Here is a 7,896-nt window from a genome sequence, read left to right on the forward strand (position 1 = left end):
GGGTGACGGGGAGCGGGCTGTTGGCAGCTGTGTGGTGGCTGCAGGGGTGGGCCTGGGCGGCTGCGGAGGGCGCCTTCAGAGTGCACCTACCAGTAGGGGCTCAAGACCCAGGCTGAGCCTCCGATGTGCCCGGGCAGGACACCCAGGAGGCGGGGAGCAGACACCCCCGCTGAAGCCCACGGCAGTTGGCAGAGATGAGTCTTGGAGAAAAAAAACGACAAAGTCCAAACGCTCCAGGCGCTGGCCAGGGGTGCGGACCGGGCCGGCCGGGCCGGCGGGGGCTGCGGCTGCCGGGGCTGAGCCGAGTGTTGATGCATGTCCTGAGAACCGGGAAGGGGACAGACCGGTGGCTCCAGGCCGGGTTGGAGTTCCAGGAGGTCGGCCTGACTCTGGAGGTTTCCCCCCTGGCTTTTCCCCATAGGCCAAAAGGGGGGAAGTCAAAAAAGCACCCCCGCCAGATGTATGCAGAGTTGGGCTGGGGGGTGACGGGGAGCGGGCTGTTGGCAGCTGTGTGGTGGCTGCTGGCAGCCGTGTGCTGGCTGCAGGGGTGGGCCTGGGCGGCTGCCGAGGGCCCCCGTAGTGCACCTACCAGCAGTAGCTCAAGACCCAGGCTGACCCTCCGATGTGCCCGGGCAGGACACCCAGGAGGCGGGGAGCAGCCCCCGCTGAAGCCCACGTCAGTTGGCAGAGACGGGTCTTTGAGAAAAAATGACAAAGTCCAAACGCTCCAGGCGCCGGCCAGGGCGGCGGACCCGGCTGGCCGGGCTGGCGGGGGCTGCGGCTGCCGGGGCTGAGCCGAGTGTCAATGCATGTCCTGAGAACCGGGAAGGGGACAAACCGGTGGCTCCAGGCCGAGCTCGAGTTCCAGGAGGTCGGCCTGACTCTGGAGGTTTTCCCCTTGGCTTTTCCCCATAGGCCAAAATGGGGGAAGTCAAAAAAGCACCCCCGCCAGATGTATGCAGAGGGCCTGGGGGGTGATGGGGAGCGGGCTGTTGGCAGCAGTGTGCTGGCTGCAGAGGTGTGCCTGGGCGTCTGCGGAGGGCCCCCTGAGTGCACCTACCAGTAGTCACTCAACACCCAGCCTGAGCCTCCGATGTGCCCGGGCAGGAACCCAGGAGGCCGGGCACAGACCGCAGCCTGCCCCCTTGCCGTCCGATGAAGCTTGCACGGTCAGAAAAAGTTTCAAAGTCCCCACGGGGAGGGAGTGTTGAGGGCGAGGGGGTGCTGGCTGCTCCAGGGGCCGGGGGCAACCCCTGGAGGCTGGGCACGGACCGCGGCAGCCCCCCTTGCAGTCGGACAATGTCTGAGGAGACAAGTCGTGAAAATGACAAAGTCCAAACGCTCCAGGCGTGCCGGCCAGGGGTGCGGACCCGGCTGGCCGGGCCGGCGGGGGCTGCGGCTGCCGGGGCTGAGCCGAGTGTCAATGCATGTCCTGAGAACCGGGAAGGGGACAAACCGGAGGCTCCAGGCCGGGCGGCAGTTCCAGGAGGTCGGCCTGACTCTGGAGGTTTTCCCCCTGGCATATTCCCATTGGCCAAAATGGGGGAAGTCAAAAAAGCACCCCCAGCAGATGTATGCAGAAGGGCTGGCGGGTGATGGGGAGCTGGCTGTTGGCAGCAGTGTGCTGACTGCAGAGGTGTGCATGGGCGGCTGCGGAGGGCCCCCTGTGTGCACCTGCCCGTGGTGGCTGAAAACCCAAGCTGAGCCTCCGATGTGCCCGGGCAGGACCCCAGGAGGCCGGGCACAGAACACCGGTTGCCCCCTTGCCGTTTGACGAAGCTTGCACGGTCGGGAAAAGTTTCAAAGTCCCAACGGGGAGAGAGTGTTGACGGCGAGGGGGTGCTGGCTGCTCCAGGGCCCGGGGGGAGCGCCTGGAGGTGGGCCTGGGGGTGTGGAGGGGCCCCCTGATAGCACCCAACAGAAGTTGCTCAAGACCCTGCCTGAGCCTCTGGTGTTGCAGGGAAGGACACCCAGGAGGCGGGGAACAGCCGTGGCAGCCCCCCTTGCAGTCGGACAAAGTTTGAGGAGACAAGTCATGAAAATGACAAAGTCCAAACGCTCCAGGCGTGTCGGCCAGGGGGGCGGACCCGGCTGGCCGGGCCGACGGGAGCTGCGGCGGCTGGGGAAGAGCCGAGTGTCGATGAAGGTCCTGAGAACCGGGAAGGGGACAAACCAGTAGCTCCAGGCTGGGCCGGAGTTCCAGGAGGTCGGCCTGACTCTGGAGGTTTTCCCCCCGGCCTTTCCCCTTAGGCCAAAATGGGGGAAGTCAAAAAAGCACCCCCGGCAGATGTGTGCAATGGGCTGGGGGGTGATGGAGAGCGGGCTGTTGGCAGCTGTGTGGCGGCTGCAGGGGTGGGCCTGGGCGGCTGCGGAGGGCCCCCAAAGTGCACCTACAAGTAGGGGCCCAAGACCCAGGCTGAGCCTCCGAAGTTCCCCGGGCAGGACACCCAGGAGGCGGGGAGCAGCCCCCGCTGAAGTCCACGGCATGTGCCAGAGGCGAGTCTTGGAGAAAAAATGACAAAGTCCAAACGCTCCAGGCGTGCCGGCCAGGGGGGCGGACCTGGCTGGCCGGGCCGGCGGGAGCTGCGGCTGCCGGGGCTGAGCCGAGTGTCAATGCATGTCCTGAGAACCGGGAAGGGGACAGACCGGTGGCTCCAGTCCGGGTTGGAGTTCCAGGAGGTCGGCCTGACTCTGGAGGTTTTCCCCCTGGCTTTTCCCCATAGGCCAAAACGGGGGGAGGCAAAAAAGCACCCCCAGCAGATGTATGCAATGGGCTGGTGGGTGATGGAGAGCGGGCTGTTGGCAGCTGTGTGGTGGCTGCAGTGGTGGGCCTGGGCGGCTGCGGAGGGCCCCCAAAGTGCACCTACCAGTAGGGGCCCAAGACCCTGGCTGAGCCTCCGATGTGCCCGGGCAGGACACCCGGGAGGCGGGGAGCAGCCCCCGCTGAGGTCCATGGCATGTGCCAGAGGCGAGTCTTGGAGAAAAAACGACAAAGTCCAAACGCTCCAGGCGCCGGGCAGGGTGGCGGACCCGGGTGGCCGGGCCGGCGGGGGCTGCGGCTGCCGGGGCTGAGCCGAGTGTCAATGCATGTCCTGAGAACCGGGAAGGGGACAAACCGGTGGCTCCAGGCCGGGTTGGAGTTCCAGGGGATCGGCCTGACTCTGGAGGTTTTCCCCCTGGCTTTTCCCCATAGGCCAAAACGGGGGGAGCCAAAAAAGCACCCCCAGCAGATGTATGCAGAGGGGCTGGGGGGTGACAGAGAGCGGGCTGTTGGCAGCTGTCTGGTGGCTGCAGGGGTGGCCCTGGGCGGCTGAAGAGGGCCCCCTGAGTGCACCTACCAGCAGTAGCTCAAGACCCAGGCTGAGCCTCCGATGTCCCCGGGCAGGACCCCAGGAGGCCGGGTAGAGCCCGCAGGTCACCCCCTTGCCGTCCAATGAAGCTTGCACGGTCAGAAAAGTTTCAAAGTCCCAACGGGGAGAGAGTGTTGACGGCGAGGGGGTGCTGGCTGCTCCAGGGGCCGGGGGCAGCCCCTGGAGGTCGGCCTGGGGGTGTGGAGGGGCCCCCCTGAGAGCACCCAACAGTAGTTGCTCAAGACCCTGCCTGAGCCTCCGGTGTGCCCGGGCATGAACCCCAGGAGGCGGGGAACAGCCGTGGCAGCCCCTGCTGAAGTCCTTGGCAGTTGGCAGAGGCGAGTCTTGGGGGAAAAAATGACAAAGTCCAAACGCTCCAGGCGCCGGCCAGGGGGGCGGAACCGGCTGGCCGGGCCGGCGGGGGCCGCGGCTGCCGGGGCTGAGCCGAGTGTCGATGCAGGTCCTGAGAACCGGGAAGGGGACAAACCAGTAGCTCCAGGCCGGGTTGGAGTTCCACGAGGTCGGCATGACTCTGGAGGCTTTCCCCCTGGCATTTTCCCATTGGCCAAAATGGGGGAAGTCAAAAAAGCACCCCCAGCAGATGTATGCAGAGGGGCTGGGGGGTGACGGAGAGCGGGCTGTTGGCAGCTGTGTGGTGGCTGCAGGGGTGGCCCTGGGCGGCTGCAGAGGGCCCCCTGAGTGCACCTATCAGCCGTTGCTCAAGACCCCGCCTGAGCCTCCGGTGTTGCAGGTCAGGACACCCATTGGCGGGGAACAGCAGGTGGCAGCCCATGCTATAGTCGTTGGCAGAGATGAGTCTTGGAGAAAAAACGACAAAGTCCAAACGCTCCAGGCGTGCCGGCCAGGGCGGCGGACCCGGCTGGCTGGGCCGGCGGGAGCTGCGGCTGCCGGGGCTGAGCCGAGTGTCAATGCATGTCGTGAGAACCGGTATGAGGGTAATCCTGGTCGCTCCGGGCCGAGCCCCGGTTCCACGAAGGCGGAAGGAGCGGGCCTGTTTCCCCTGATAGCGCCGACGGCGGTAAAATAAGGCCTCGCAAAACGTCAGCACGAACACCTTGTCGGGGTATAAGGGAACGAGCGGTGTGCGGTCTTTGACAAAGTGACAGTGTGTCTCAAAAAAAGCACCCCCGGCAGATGTGCGCGGACGGGGCTGGCTGGTGACGGAGAGCGGGCTGTTGGCAGCGGTGTGTGCTGGCTGCAGGGGTGGCCCGGGGCGGCTGCGGAGGGCCCCCTGAGTGCACCTACCAGTAGTGGCTCAACACCCTGGCTGAGCCTCCGATGTCCCCGGGCAGGACCCCAGGAGGCCGGGCACAGACCGCCGCTTGCCCCCTTTGCCGTTTGACGAAGCTTGCACGGTCGGAAAAAGTTTCAAAGTCCCAACGGGGAGAGAGGGTTGACGGCGAGGGGGTGCTGGCTGCTCCAGGGGCCGGGGGGAACCCCTGGAGGCTGGGCATGGACCGCGGCCGCCCCCCTTGCAGTCGGACAATGTTTGAGGAGACAAGTCATGAAAATGACAAAGTCCGAACGCTCCAGGCGCCGGCCAGGGGGGCGGACCTGGCTGGCCGCCTGGCGGGGACTGCGGCTGCCGGGGCTGAGCCGAGTGTCGATGCATGTCCTGAGAACCGGGAAGGGGACGAACCGGTGGCTCCAGGCCGAGCTCGAGTTCCAGGAGGTCGGCCTGACTCTGGAGGTTTTCCCCCTGGCTTTTCCCCATAGGCCAAAACGGGGGAAGTCAAAAAAGCACCCCCGGCAGATGTATGCAGAGGGGCTGGCGGGTGATGGGGAGCGGGCTGTTGGCAGCAGTGTGCTGGCTGCAGGGATGGGCCTGGGTGGCTGCGGAGGGCCCCCTGAGTGCACCTACCAGTGGTGGCTCAAGACCCAGGCTGAGCCTCCGATGTGCCCGGGCAGGACCCCAGGAGGCCGGGCACAGACCGCCGCTTGCCCCCTTTGCCGTTTGACGAAGCTTGCACGGTCGGAAAAAGTTTCAAAGTCCCAACGGGGAGAGAGTGTTGACGGCGAGGGGGCGCTGGCCGCTCCAGGGGCCGGGGGGAGCCCCTGGAGGTGGGCCTGGGGGTGTGGAGGGGCCCCCTATGAGCACCCAACAGTCGTGGGTCAAGACCCTGCCTGAGCCTCCGGTGTTGCAGGGAAGGACACCCAGGAGGCGGGGAACAGCCGGGGCAGCCCCCCTTGCAGTTGAACAAAGTTTGAGGAGACAAGTCATGAAAATGACAAAGTCCAAACGCTCCAGGCGTGCCGGCCAGGGGGGCGGACACGGCTGGCCTGGCTGGCGGGGGCTGCGGCTGCCGGGGAAGATCCGAGTGTCAATGCAGGTCCTGAGAACCGGGAAGGGGACAAACCGGTGGCTCCAGGCCGGGTTGGAGTTCCAGGAGGTCGGCCTGACTGTGGAGGTTTTCCCCTTAGCATTTTCCCATAGGCCAAAAGGGGGGAAGTCAAAAAAGCACCCCCGCCAGATATAGTATGCAGAGGGGCTGGCTGGTGATGGGGAGCGGGCTGTTGGCAGCAGTGTGCTGGCTGCAGAGGTGTGCATGGGCGTCTGCGGAGGGCCCCCTGAGTGCACCTGCCAGTGGTGGCTCAGCACCCTGGCTGAGCCTCCGATGTGCCCCGGCAGGACCCCAGGAGGCCGGGCACAGAACGCCGGCTGCCCCCCTTGCCGTTTGACGAAGCTTGCGCGGTCAGAAAAGTTTCAAAGTCCCAACGGGGAGAGAGCGTTGACGGCGAGGGGGTGCTGGCAGCTCCAGGGGCCGGGGGCAACCCCTGGAGGCTGGGCACGGACTGCGGCAGCCCCCCTTGCGGTCGAGCAAAGTTTGAGGAGACAAGTCATGAAAATGACAAAGTCCAAACGCTCCAGGCGTGCCGGCCAGGGTGGCGGACCCGGCTGGCTGGGCCGGTGGGAGCTGCGGCTGCCGGGGCTGAGCCGAGTGTCGATGTATGTCGTGAGAACCGGTATGAGGGTAATCCTGGTCGCTCCGGGCCGAGGCACGGTTCCAGGAGGGCGGAAGGAGCGGGCCCGATTCCCCTGATAGCGCCGACGGCGGTAAATTAAGGCCTCGCAAAACGTCAGGACGAACACCTTTTTTGCATATAAGGGAACGAGCGGTGTGCCGTCTTTGACAAAGTGACTATTTCTCAGAGTGCTGGAGTGGGGACCGCTCAAAGTCAAAGCTCCGCGGCCGCCCCTCTGCCACCTCCCCGGGAGCAGAGTCGTCGAGCGCGAGTGTCCCCACTCCGCCTGTCCAGGCCGCGGGGCCGACAGGCTGGCTGGCTGCCCGGGGAGACCCCGCTCTCCGAGCGGCCGGGCGCCACGTTCGAGAGGTGTGCGAAGCCACCTTGGGGGCCTGCGGAGGCCCCCCTGAGAGCGCCTCCAAGCCCTTGCTGAGAACCCTGTCCTAGATGCCTGCGCGGGCAGGCGGGACCCCACCAGGAGGCCGTGCACAGCCCGCGGCAACCACTGCTGAAGCCCAGGGCAGTTGGCAGAGATGAGTCTTTGAAAAAAAATGACAAAGTCCAAACGCCTCCAGGCGCCGGCCAGGGGGACGGACCCGGCTGGCCGGGCCGGCGGGAGCTGCGGCGGCTGGGGCTGAGCCGAGTGGCGATGCATGTCCTGAGAACCGGGAAGGGGACAAACCGGAGGCTCCTGGCCGGGCGGCAGTTCCAGGAGGTCGGCCTGACTCTGGAGGTTTTCCCCCTGGCATTTTCCCATTGGCCAAAATGGGGGAAGTCAAAAAAGCACCCCCAGCAGATGTATGCAGAGGGGCTGGCTGGTGATGGGGAGCGGTCTGTTGGCAGCAGTGTGCTGGCTGCAGAGGTGTGCATGGGCGGCTGCGGAGGGCCCCCTGAGTGCACCTGCCCGTGGTGGCTGAAAACCCAGGCTGAGCCTCCGATGTGCCCGGGCAGGACCCCAGGAGGCCGGGCACAGAACGCCGGTTGCCCCCTTGCCGTTTGACGAAGCTTGCACGGTCAGAAAAGTTTCAAAGTCCCAACGGGGAGAGAGTGCTGACGGTGATGGGGTGCTGGCTGCTCCAGGGGCCGGGAGGGAGGCCCTGGAGGTGGGCCTGGGGGTGTGGAGGGGCCCCCTGAGAGCACCTACCAGCAGTTGCTCAAGACCCTGCCTGAGCCTCCGGTGTTGCAGGGCAGGACACCCATTGGCGGGGAACAGCAGGTGGCAGCCCCTGCTGAAGTCCTTGGCAGTTGGCAGAGATGAGTCTTGGAGAAAAAAAACGACAAAGTCCAAACGCTCCAGGCGCCGGTCAGGGGGGCGGACCCGGCTGGCCGGGCCGAGGGGAGCTGCGGCGGCTGGGGAAGAGCCGAGTGTCAAGGCATGTCCTGAGAACCGGGAAGGGGGCAAACCAGTAGCTCCAGGCCGGGCTAGGGTTCCAGGAGGTCGGCCTGACTCTGGAGGTTTTCCCCCTGGCTTTTCCCCATAGGCCAACATGGGGGAAGTCAAAAAAGCACCCCCGGCAGATGTATGCAGAGGGGCTGGCGGGTGATGGGGAGCGGGCTGTTG

This window comes from Eleutherodactylus coqui, unplaced genomic scaffold, assembly GCF_035609145.1.
Source record: "Eleutherodactylus coqui strain aEleCoq1 unplaced genomic scaffold, aEleCoq1.hap1 HAP1_SCAFFOLD_190, whole genome shotgun sequence".
In the NCBI taxonomy this organism is placed as follows: Eukaryota; Metazoa; Chordata; class Amphibia; order Anura; family Eleutherodactylidae; genus Eleutherodactylus; species Eleutherodactylus coqui.